Source organism: Wolffia australiana, chromosome 18 (assembly GCF_029677425.1).
Source record: "Wolffia australiana isolate 7733 chromosome 18, ASM2967742v1".
Taxonomy (NCBI): domain Eukaryota; kingdom Viridiplantae; phylum Streptophyta; class Magnoliopsida; order Alismatales; family Araceae; genus Wolffia; species Wolffia australiana.
This window is the reverse complement of record NC_135852.1, coordinates 7,400,260-7,414,319: the sequence shown is the minus strand read 5'-3', so window position 1 is coordinate 7,414,319 and position 14,060 is coordinate 7,400,260.

Below are 14,060 nucleotides of genomic sequence, written 5' to 3'. Positions count from 1 at the left end.
AAAACGAGAGAGAGGGGGGAAGGGAGAGTCGGAGAATGGGAGAGAGAGAGGAAGATTGCGAGAGGGAGGGATAGTGGGAGAACTAGAGAGAGAGGGAGGGTGGGAGAATGGGACGAGAGAAAGAGAGAGGTAGATTGAGATAGGGAGGGAGAGTGGGAGAACAGGAGAGAGCGAGAGAGGAAGATCTAGAGGGGGATGGACAGAGAGAGAATGTGTGTGAGAGAGAGAGGGAGAGTGGGACGAGGGAAAGAGAGATTAAGATTGAGAGATGGAGGGAGAGTGGGAGAACAGGAGAGGGAGAGGAATATTGAGAGAGGGAGGGAGAGTGGGAGAACAGGAGAGAGAGAGAGAGAGGGAGAAAGGGATAGGAAGATCGAGAGAGGTAGGGACAGTGGGAGAATGAGAGAGAGATAGAGGAAGATTGGGAGAGGGAAGGTGGGACGAGAGAAAGAGAGATGAAGATTGAGAGTGGGAGAACAGGACAGAGAGAGTGAGAGAGAGAGGATGATCAGGAGAGGGAGGGAGAGTGGGAGAACAAAAGAGAGACAGAGAGAGAGGAAGGGAGAGTGGGAAAATGAGAGAGATGTAGATAGAGACTAAGATTTAGAGAGGGAGGAAAAGTGGGAGAACGAGAGAGAGAGAGAGAGAGAGAGGAAGATTGAGAGGGAGGGAGAGTTGGAGTACAGGAGAGATGAATATCTAGAGAGGAGAAGTGCTTTTGTCCCTTGTGATGGGGATCCCATCTGATGATGGGATGGAAACGAGACGAGGGATCTGGTGATGGTGACAAAGATGTGATGGTTTTTTGGAAAATCCAACATCACGTGCCCACTCCGGAGACATGACAATCTTCCCGTCATGGTTCAGCATATGTCGTGTCACGTTTGAGACGTCATCTAACGGACACGTCATTCCCTAACTGTCACCTAGTGTTCACAAAGTGTCAGCTAAAGTATTTAAGGTTAGAAGTATTTGTATTTTATGACTATAAGATTTTGAACAAAATTTCCAAAATTACTCGATACATTTTGAAATAAATTAAGTCAAATAGGATTAATATTTTCTGACCTTCCAATAATTACTTTGAACTATTTTTCCCTTTTTTCATTCTTTAGATTAATATAAATTATTAAAATAAATATTAAAATCCAAAAAATAGAAATTAAAGATAAATTATTGCTTATTCAATTCTTTCTCCTTGTGGATTTGACTCTTGCTCTATGCTCGTAAGGAAATTATAAATATTTTTTTATAAATAGAAGCCTTAAACAACATATTTAATCGTAATTTCTGTTTCATCGTCCATCGTTGCTCGCCTATAGCAAGTACGACGTTCGCCTTGTGATAAACTCAAAATTAGGGCAAAATTATGTTGTTGATAATTTGAGTTTAATCAATAAAAATTATAAACCCACACTCATAAATAATGTAATAAGCTAGTGACAAGTAGGTGTCGTCTCCACAAGAAATGGATGTTAGGGAAGGAAATTCTCTTGATCGGGTGATCAGGTGAAGTCAACGGGATTAGAATTACGTAGTGTACAAGTTACTGAATAAGGGAGAGATAGTGGTTACGGTAGACTGAGGAGTCTAATTAGGGTTTTAGCAATCAGTGTTTATGATGGTGAGAATGGAGAAACGAGATGGGATTATGGAGTTGGTGTGGTGTTGACATAAAGGCAAGTGTATTCGGTGATAGAGATAGCAAGAATGAGGTAGGACGATGATAAAAATCAGAGATGTAGTGATATGTGTTTGTTTAAATAGGAAGGAAAGATGTGTGTGATGAAATAGTCATAGTGTAGGGTGGAAATGAAATGAAGGTAAAGGTGAGGATGGATAGGGAAGATGATCAATGCGGATGGATATAGATGAGTGATCCATGAAAGATTGGATGATGGTTGATGAAGATGAATGCCCTAACTAAGTGTGTCGAAGAATATTATGCCATGTAAGGCAAAAGGATAACTTTAGTCCAAATATTCTGCCAGGATCAAGGCGTCTTCCTGCGGCAGATCAACCTCCCCACTTCTTTGTTGAACTTCTCCAAGCACTAGAGACACCAAGGGACACTTGATGGACCTTCAAAACTTCCCTTTCTTTCAATCTTGTTCTCTAGGAGGAAGTGAGCTAAAAGATATTTTTCTACAAAGATCAAGGGCTCGATTTAACCAAGTGTATCGAGGATAGAGGATGAAAAGATGAAGATGCCCTTAAAATTTCAGCTCAATCTGAGTTTTGGATTGTCGGATATCAAGCATTGGCATCAAATGTGATGATTGGCTGAGATTCTGCCTTGTCATCTATGATCTACGGCTTTTGTCGCGCCATGTGTCATCCTAGAGAAAAAGACAAAATAGAGGAATATTATTCTATTATTAAATTATATTGGTAAATAGCCAGGTCGCAGCTGATGTGGCACCATCTCAGCACCCACCGTGTCAGCACAACCCTCTTGGAAATTGAATGATTAATTAACACCTCTTCACCACGTGTACATGTGGTGCCATTCGTCGTTGACACGTAGACGACGCCACAATCTTTGACTGGTGAGTCATAATAAAAAAAATTCTAAGTTCTAAAAGTCAGGCCTCAATCGTCGCACACCATTTATCACAAAAAGGACATCTTTTTTTTATTGGTCCACGTCACCTGCACTAGGAAAAAAGTAAAAAGCTATTTTGTTAGTATTAAATGCAATTATGGCATCACTAATCGATGACAAAATGGCTTAGTAAAATGATTGGTTGAAGTCAATCATTACTAAGCTTAATGATTGGTTTTCTCCAATCATTATACTTAATCTTGATTCGTCACCGTTCGACAAATCGAATGACGATATGTGGTGTCACAAAATAAAGGACTTACAATATATTCTAAAAGTCATTTTTAATAAAATAAAGGCCCAAAAATACAAATAAATATATTTTTTGAATTAGAAAATTCACATCTTTTGAATTTAATTCCAAAAAATTCCATAAAAATCATATTATGACTCAAAATTATATTCTTTCAGAATTTGATGTCATAAAGATATCAACAAACACATAAAAATGCCATAAGTTCATAATATCATTCTAAAAATAAATTTAATCATTTTACGCTTGATAACATGCATATATAATTAAAGTAATAAAAAATAATCATGTAAATATGATCAGATTAAGCTAATAAAAATGCATGTTATCACCTTCCACTATCCATTGTCACCTACTTCTTGGACACTCGATTGACTATCCGCACATTAGTCGACCACTGCCACCATCAAATCAAATCTGATACATTAGTGTCGTCGCGTATGCACACTCTTGCAACCTTCCTACATCAGCTTTGGTATCATAGCCTAAGGATCTTGTCTGCCATCTCCAAGTGTTAACACGTTCTCTCCAATTTCCCTCTCGAGAAACCACCGTAGTCTTATTTCCCTATCACTCATGCCATGGCAGCCACTTCTCCCCTTATCATTGTTACCATTAGCCTCCTCCACAACTGCCATTGTCCCTGCTCATTTATTATTGCTTGGATGTGGTTTCCCTTGGCAGCACAACCACTCACAACAACAAACATCACATACCTTAGAGCTCGTGTTGGTTTGCCGTCAAAGTTGACTACCAAACTGACCCAGGCCGAAATCCCCAAGAAGGGCAAGATAGGCCGGCCCACTATTCAGCCCATGAACAGCATTTCCCAACGGACCAATTATGAGTCAACACTAAAAAGATTGTTTGGGTCTAGTGGACCCACAAAACATGCCACCTTGGATTCGGTTTTCCCAATTGGGTCCCTTGATGGGTCCCTCCCATCCATACCCTTGAGTGATCACAGATCCATCATGGTTGCCTGACAAGCTCTACAGACCTTCCCTACTAGCAACCTTCCATCAACCTTGCACCAGCTATGTTCATCCACTCAGAAGTTATTGCCATCGAACCGTGAGATCGCACCATGGCAGTTTTGCCTGTAGAGGTGGCCCCATGGTAGCACCGCCGGTGACTTGGCAGCAGAGCTGATTATGGATGTCACCACAATACCAGCCTCCAATCTTATCATACTAGCTGCCTCGAGTTGCTCATGTTCTCCTATAGTCAAGATCTTGTGCAATCTAATGCCACCACTATCAACTCGCTCCACTAGGGGTCCATCGACCTTGGCCATTGGATGCCACCACCTGTGCTAGGGATCAAGGATTTGAACAATCCGATCCAAACATCGATCAAGCCATGGATAAACCATGTTCTATTTCAGCTAAATGTTCAGATCGTATAATCTAATTCAATTTAGTTATAACATACAGTTTGGATTGGTTCGATTGAATAATTAAAAAACTGAAAAATTAAATCATCTTGTTGGAATCTCTTCACGTCGAATCGGCGGCTATCGTTTCTATTTTGTCATTCTTCCTCCGCAGTCTTCTCTTTTTCAATCTTCCAATCGTCCCTCTACATTCCGATTTTGGATGAAGCTGTGGAGGCGTGCTGAGGAGGTTTTCTTGGTTGAAACGTGAGATGTATGCTGGATTTCAATGATGAATGTTTGGTATTTTTTCTGCAATTTTCAATCTTCCCTCTACATTCTGATTTTGGATGAAGTTGTGGAGACATGTTGTGGAGGTTTTCTTGGTTGAAACGTGAGGTAAGCTGAATTTCAACGAAAATATTTTTTGGTATTTATCTGCAATTTGCAATCTTCCCTCTGGATTTTGCATTTGTATTTGAATCATCATTATCATATATTTTTCTTCCTCCAAGTCCATCAATTCCATTTGTCTCAGCTCCCCCTTTGTCCCACCTGCACTGACTGACTGATTTGGTTCAATCGACTATGATTGAGTACTCCAGCCGATAGTGATTCATCTCACCATAAAAGTATGGTAGATTATGATTGATCAATCTTGATCAACCAAACGAATAGGAAAATAGAAATTTAAGGGAGAGTCTATTTGTATTGCCCCCTCACTGATCAACGAAGTCAATGCCATATATGAATAAAAATTATGATCTATCATGGATCAAATATAGTTTAATGATTTTTTTGTTTGATAATCTGACTCTGACATGATGGATCAGGATTCATGATTGATTAAATTGGTTTTTGATGATCAACCTAGTCAATAGGTTGGATCAATAACATCTGTTATGTTTCAGTCAATCATGATTCAGCAATCCAGCCAAGAGTGATCAGTCTATCTGTAAAATCATGACAGATCATGAGATAAATCTTGATAAGCCAAAAGAAGAGCATATTGGTATTGTCCCGCGATGATGCTCAAGTCAGTGCCATACATGAATGAAAATTGTAATATATCATGGATCAGGCATGATTTATCAATCAATTATTTTTCTTTATATTTGATTATGACATTGTGGATTATTATTTTGATCCATCATGATAGATTCATCATGAACATCTTATAATATGTTATTCATATGTGCTTACCAACACAATGGATTCCATCAAGATGCCTTTTGATAGATATGTAGAATCAGCTCTTGGATGTATGTCTATTGGCGACAAGGAGACATCTGAAAGCTCATCTCCTACTAGTTCGCATCGTGATGGTGAACATCCGGGTGATCAAATAAATGATGAATTCATATCTAGTAGTACACCAAAAGAGGTGATTGATCTAACAGTTGAGGGGTTGACCGCTGCAAGAAGGCACTATGCATTGAGGTCCACGGTATTCCAATATTTTAGGAAGACATGTCCTTAGCAGTATGTATGCAACGTGTGTACAAAGGTCGCCCCCTCCCAATAAGGCCATCATCAATACAAACAAGCTGAGGAGTGCAATTTTCTTTTGGAGGCATCTCAAGAAGTTTCTCGTTCTTTACAAGGAGAGCTAAAGGGGTTACCAAAGGAAAATAAATCAGTAGCTGACCTATTCTGTGGTGGCATGTGCACAGGGGAGGACCCCCAACGAACTGGGATTACCCCCGAAGCGACTACAGTACAGCTCGCAACAGTGACAGTTTTATATGGCTGTCCTAGTTATGCCCATAGTTTGAAATGCATATTCTAAGCTCGAGAGTAGCGAAGTAGTCATTCGCGGCAGCATATCATGAGATGAAGGTATAGTTTGCTCAGGAACTCACCAATCACCAATCCACGAGTGGACATCATAGAATGATATTGAAATACTTGGGATCACTATGCATTGGATTGATTCTTTGTGGAAGTTAAGGAACTAGGTGTTGTCTATTCGGGAACTAGTGATCAAAATATATGTGGCCGGCAAGCCAATCCCACATTCCACATCTCATTCCATCCTCATTATGAGAACATATTCATTTTAGCGCATGTGTGATGCTTATAATGAAGTCCATTAATTCATGATCAGACTTAGTGAATTATGATGAGATCGCAATATGAAGATCACTAGTCTTTAAGCATGTGGCCTAAATATTTCTATTCGAAGGATATGCGAGAAGGACATCAAAGTATCCGGATAGAATAGCACTATCTAGCCTCACTTATATGATGAGTATGGCCGCTCTCGTAGCCATTAGTGTGGAGACACTAAGGATAGATAGTGGGTGCTCTTTAGTGGAAAGAGTTCACTGAATTGATCCATACGAATCCCTGAATGGAATTATACCAAACTGTTAATCAGGTTGATTCACGTCACGGTTGTGTAAGTGGTCCTTAGACTTGAGACACCAATGACATCTTGTGGACTGACAGTTGTACTTTGACTATGGCCAACGAGTCTTTAATCATGGGATTCTAAACAGTCTTAGTTCGGGTGCATCAAGAAGTTCACGAAGGCAATTAAGTGGTCAAGAGAGGATCGTCCACCCTCAGTATAAGAGGTGACAGCTCAAGGAAGATGATGCGATAAAGTCCTTGGCCAAGGCATTGAAATATCGGAGAAGAGTTTTCCAATGATTTTTGAATGCATCAGTACTAACTTGGATGATCAATTAGGGTTTGACAATTGACCATACCCTAAGTCGTCTAAGGAGCGTCAAGTGGATGAGAGATTATACATACACGGTAACTGATGACGAATAGATTCCATGAGTGAGTTGATACACACTCCTTTATATCTTCTAGGACACGAGTTGTAGCTTGGCACCCCACGTGTCGGAGTCTCAACCTATCGATTGGGCTAAATCGATCCGACGTTAATTAATCTATATGATGATATAGTTAATTAATTTGGAAGGCCAATAAAGGTTATTGGGCCGCTGGAGTCATAACTAGACTGATACATGGGCCTAGACGGTCACACGCAAATGGTATTTTGGACGTTGGAAGATATACTTAAGTTTTATGAAAAATACCCACTTAGTATAAATAGGGGAAGGCCCTGAACGAAATTCACCCAGGCCAGAATTGTTCAGGGGCCTTTCCCCTTCTTCTCCACTCTCCCCACAGCCCCTCTCCATCCATGATGTGATCGAGACGACGTAACGACGCCGACGGAGAAAGAACGGGGCTCGTCAATGAGAAGGAGGAGATCCGACATGTTGAGGACCGCGTGGGTACGTTTAGAGGCTACACACTTGAGCAGCTTAACTCGTCTCACTCCGGGATCAAAGAAATTAAGAATGAAATTTGTACAAAGGTACTTCGTTTAATGTTTTTATCGATGTCGTTTGATTCCGTTCAAGGCTTCCGCTGCGAAATGTTTTGTTTTGTTCATCCATGTCAAGGCCTCTAGAACCTAACATCCAATTGGTAGAACATTAGCATTACTGATGCCAAGCATCACAATTAATATTTTTTCAAGAGGATTGAAGATCTACATGATACGCGATTCATATCATGGGTCATCAATCTCTACAAATGAGTTGGATGACTACATTTTTGTTTCTTTCTATCCTATGGTAGATGCATTCTCCTTGTGGAAGAAGATTTGGGGATGACAGTTCCTTAGATTAGTAAAGATAGCCAAAGAGTTAATGTCACTTTTTCCAACTTCTGTCCTAGTAGAGATATTCTTCTTTGACGGTCGGCCATCATCACGTACAATAGACGCAATCTGAATGGAAAACTATTTATGAATTTACAAATATGAAGTGTTGGTTGTGGTCGTACAAAACCAAGTGGCGTGCACCATTATCACGATAAACACCCCTAGCAAGTTCTAGTAAGTCAGATTTCATCCTTTATAGGATTACTAATTCGTCCTTATATTGCATATTTTCAGACCCCGAATAGTGCAACTAGAGAGGACAAATCAAGGTGACTAAAGAAGATAACAGGGTTGGTCGATTGTGACAACGTCGTTGACATGTGACATCAAGGACGTCCTCTCGCTCAGTCACATCACTTCATCTCGGTACTTTCAAAATTTTAGACATAATTTCATCTATATAATTATGAAAATTTTTAAATAATGATGACTAATAGTTCTCTCTTCCAAACTCATATTGTCATACCTAAGTACTCCATAATATTTTTTAAAAATTACATATATAATTCTACATAAATACATAATAACTTCACTATTGGTAATCACTTCAAATTCATCATCCTTTGAATTAGAGAATCACTTCACTACTGGTAATCAGGAAAATTGATTTTCCAAGAAGGGGTGCTCTATTTTCTAAATCTGAGATGACGTATGGATAAGAGGTAAATATGGAATCACCTCAAAATTTTGACCTGAAACACCTTTTAAATCGTTAAATAAATTTAAATGCATCATTGTTTGGAGTTGGAGCTGTCTAAGTATTTGATATTGTCTCTCTCCTCATCAAGGATCACCATCAAGAGGCTAAATTATTGATTTTCCCAAATAATCTACATTGTATTCCACATTTTAAATGGCATTAAATTATTCTCTCATGTGTGTCCTTGATATTGAATAAAATGCAGCAATGATTGGCATGAACCGCATCCAATCAAACTTTGACATGTGTATCTAAGAAAAGGGAAAAGGTAAACAAAGTTTGAGCACATTTAATGCATTTCCTGTCATGGAATTGTGTGATGCCACATGTCAAGGTGGAGTATCTGCATTTATTGTGAAGAAGATCATGTCTTTTATATTGGCTGCTGATAACTTGCACATTATAATGTTAAATTGATGAATATTACATTAGATATGTGTTTTATTAGCCATATTTGCATGTTATCATAAATAAATGGACATAAATGATGTGTGCTATGATTTTATGATTCTTTTTAGTTTTTATTATTTTTTACATGACATTTAACCTCAATGCATTGAAGAATTATTTTCTGCTGGGCGTAAAACATTTGGCTAGAGTTTGTTAATGGTTTTAGTAATTTTTCTGGAATTTTTCCATATTTTTTTATAATTTTCTGACCATTATATAGCCAATAAATAATTTTTAGAATTAAAAGAATATTTCTTATAATTTATTTAGTGTTTAAAAATGATTTTTAATTAATTTTGTGGCATCCACGTCATTCGGCCGACAATTCGGGCGAATGATTGGAAGCGCCAAAAATAAGCCTTTTCTAGGCTCATTATGGCATCGCAATGGGCAATGCCATAATGAGCAAATCATTATTTCGAAAAGAACAACTGGCACGGGGGGCCGAGGAAAAGGTATGCTTTGTTTTCTTCTTCATTATTTTTTACACGCAATAAATACACACGGAGAATAAATCTCCGCGTGCATTTATAAAGCGAGAATATTCCTTGCACGCGGAATTGATTAGTAGCGGGCATTGATTGCACGCAGCAACCGAATCAGTGTGCATTTAATAAACGGTAAGGTTACCTTTATTTTATATTACAACAAAAGAGATGCAGGGCAACATGCCACGATCTCAGCCACACAAAAGGTATCTTTTGACAGCTATGATTGCGCCATTTCAGTGCGCAAAAATGTGGCAACGCGCGATCCGAGGGCAGTGAAAACGAGGCGACAAATCAGAAAATGTCATTTCTATCTGCGTGGAGAAAAAATAAAATAAATCTAACATCCAGGATTAATCGCCAGTAAAATGGCAATATTATGAGATCTAGCCGTTCGACTGTGCCCACATTTTGAGGGTAGTTTGTCTTTTCACCCTCTACAATCCATACGGTTAGATTTTTAAATAGAGATCAGGAAGAAGGGAAAATTCACTTTGTAACCTCTCACCCAAGAAATTGGCCAGGAAGGATACAAATGCTGCTTTTGAAGTCGACAGATCTTGGTTCATTATTCAAAGTTGTAAGTTTCTACTTCATTGTTTGAACTTCTTGAACGATTCTAAAACACCAAGGCATGGACAAAATGTACATGCCCTTGAAGTTGATTTAAATGAAAATTAGCATTCCAATTTGATTTTGATTCAAGATCTGACTCTTAATCCTTAGTTCTACATTTATTTCCATCCCATTTTGCATCTTAGGTCTCTAGATTAGGGTCGAATTTCATCTTTAATTCAATTTTCCCCAAATTCTTCTACTTTCTCTCTCTAGGTTAGTTCGTCTACATTATCTCTCTATATTTAGAAATTGATTGCTTGAAAATTAAATTTTTATATATTAAAAACCTAAATCAAAAATCTCTTCCATCTTCAAGTCCAATTTTAAAAATCCGTTTCTTGATTAATAATTCCCAATTTTAATACATAAAAGTGTCTTCATAAATCATCTTGATTGGAATATTGGTAATCCGAATTAATCTGATATGAGAATCAAAATAATCCGAATTATCCTATCTAGAGTGTCTTGACTAAAAATATTAAGATCAAAATTAAGCTTTTGCTTAATTTTGATTAATTACAAACAAAATTAAACACAATTATGGCCCATTAAATGCAATATTAATTCATTCTTGAATTAATTCATTTGAATTAGGATAAAACTTCTTACAGAGTGCCTCCCTGTGGTTCGACCCCTAGCTTTATCTATACATAGTATTTAGTGATTAAGGGATATTATAAATTTTATTGCATAAGTCTAAAAGCCCAAAACATCGACATATTTTACACACCATTTTTTGGCTTTTCAGCTACACATTTTCACATTTAAAAATAAGTAATAACTATTCTTTGAAAGACATTACTGCTTTAGCCAATGATGGGGGACCATATCTCCAGCAGTAGCAAGGGACGACAACAACCACACTGAGCAGCCCGAGCTGACGTCCGCGACCCCGACGTTAAGTACTCGGCCTAGTGATGGTCGCCATGTTCGGTATTATTTCCGTATATCTTGAATTCTCTTCAGAAACATTTTAGATTGGGCCATCATAATTGGGCCTTGTCCGTTTTATTTTCGTTATGTTGTAATGAACGTTAAGGGGAATCCTCATCACGATACGGTTTTCCCCTTGTTTCGGCCCACTTCGACATCCGCATCTCCTATATAAAGGGAAGGCATGCCCAAGGAGAGCCTTGTAGTTTGATTGAATTTGAAATAAATTCTTCAACTGGGCTCCCACCTTCTCCCTTTGGGAGGTATCTTTACCGCTTTCTAGAGTAGATTGTGGGAAGCTGCACGCCATGACGCTTCTCCTTCCACGACGACAATATTCCATGGGGATCACCCGTCTTTTACTGCGTTGTGTCTTCTTGATGCCCACTCAATAACCCCTTGCGCCCCTTTCTCCGGTCTGCAAGAAACGCTTCCCAGGAGCTTCCTCCTGCACGCCATTTGTGTTGCCAGCCGGCAGCCTTTGGATCATCTTGCCACCGTCAAGAAACCAGGTTCTTCAAGGTTGCACCTCAAGAACCTTCTTCTTGGATCATCCACCGCCATTGCCCGTCAATTTCCACCTACGACGTGCCACGACCTCGCCTTGACGTTTGCCACCAACGCCGCTGCCCAGTTCTGCGCACCGCACACTTGCGCCCCACGCCCGTGTGTTGCTGCCGCTCTGCTGGCGAGCACCGTGTGTGCCCCTAAAACCCCCGTTTGCGTCCGCGCCCCACGCGTGCATGCATACTGCACCTTGCGCAACGCTGCGCCCCTGCTCCATGCGTGCCCACGCCCTGCGCGCGCCCAACCCCTCCCCCCGCACCATCCGCACCCGTGTGCACGTCTGCGCTCGCACATCCAGACCTCCTGTGCACGCACGCCTCTGTGCAACCGTGCTCTGCATGTGTTCGAGCCTGCCTCTCCTGCGTGCCAACACCCCGCGTGCCCGTGCCTGCCTCCTCTCATGCTCAGCCACATGTACACTTCCTGGACTACATTGCCACGGACTTCAGGTTACGAATCACTCAGGCTCCAACTCTCTCCTTCATTAGCGGTCAAATTACCTCTTTTAGTGTTGTCGTCGTATGTGTTCCTCTGCCTAGGATTGAGATATTGTGATAGGAATAGCCACTTATTGTCGAGTGGTAGAATTTCTTTGTGATACCACTAGACCTAAAGGTAGAGGACGGGGACGTCTTTGGGCACTCAGTGCTCCTCATTACTTCGACATCTAGTTGATCTATTGGGACGTTGGGAGTGTGACTTTGCCTAGTCAAACTCCGGGATTTTAATTAATCTTCAGACTCGTCAGCTATGTTGAATCGCTTCTCATTGATTTTCTCACATCAGCATTTCATCATCTTTTATTGTTTAAGTTTTTCATCTGACTTTCTATTGTGTTGTAATACGAGCCGTTCGATCCCGGGGTTATGTATTACATCACTTTTATATTGGCTACACATTTTCACATTTAAAAGGAGTAATAACTATTCTTTGAAAAGACAACACTGTTGTGGCCAATGATTTTTTCAACACCAGTCATTCATCAGATTTCTGGCCACAATCCGAAAGAATTGGATCACAACAGCTAGCAAAGCCAAATAAATGCACTGAATCCCCAAACTAATCCAGAAATTTATATTCTAACTTATAATTTTATTTTATGAATTTGATGATATAAACTCTAAAAAAATACAAAAAAACTTAAGAATTTTATTTTATCCTATCAAACTATATTGACCCTCAAAAATATTTAAAATGAATATAATATCTTCTTTCTTATGAAATTTTTATGGGGCTAATGTTATAAATTGTTGTTAAAATTCCAGAAAATCGATAAAATTCAGATATTCAATGTAAAAGTTTGAAAGACCTTTAATATTTAATAGCATGCATTTGTGATCATTTCAATGAAAATAAGCACATAAAACCTATGAAACTACTACAAAAATTGCATGTTAGTTGTGATTATTGTTTGTGATTAACCGTGTAATGTTCCATTAGAGTAGAGAACCGGATGCCATTTTAAGAGTCAGTTCTCTCCAACAGGTTATGACCATCCACCCACACACTGAAACATATTGCCACCATGGACGTCCCCACCCCAAGAAGAGGTTTCTGGTCCCCTCCTAATGTTGGAAAATTCCTCCATTCCCAGATCCTCACTTTTTCAGAATCTTGGGATCCAGTTCACAGTTTGCCAACTAGACATCCCTTGAGTGATTGCCTGGGTGCGTCCGCCATCCCCTCTTGTTCAATGTTTTTGATTGGCCCCCTTATCTTTCCCTCCATTCCTTTTTTTCCACTGGATATCTGATACCGGATATCAGATATCAAACGGATACCAAAAGTCATGTGTAAAACGGATATGGGGACGGATATCAAACAGTGAATGACGAGCCGGATCTCAGATACCGGAATCCTATATCCTGATATTGATATCCAGGATAAAGAGAGAAAATCAATATTGATTATGATTTTAGATGACTAACATTAACAACGCCCAAATGTTTTAGTTATATTATTCCCTTGTTTAATACATACACCTCAAAAGTTTCCATTTCTTTCATATGGGATAATAGGATTTGGAGTTTAGATATATATATATATATATATAACTATCAAAAATATAATAGGATTCGGAATTAATATGTCGTTTAATATTTTGGTATATAGATGTTTAGTACATTTTTACGCCGTTTAATAAATACACCTCAAGATTTTGTTTTTCTTCCATATGGGATTATAGGATTCGAAGTTTAATATAAATATTATATATATTTAGTATTTATATAAAATATATATTTTTTATATTTTTTTGAGGGTATATTTATATTATCCCATATGGAATATTTATAGTATCCCATATTTATATTGGGAGTATAATATAAATCCAAATCCTAGTATCCTATATGGAAGAAAATGAAAATTTTGAGGGGTATAAATT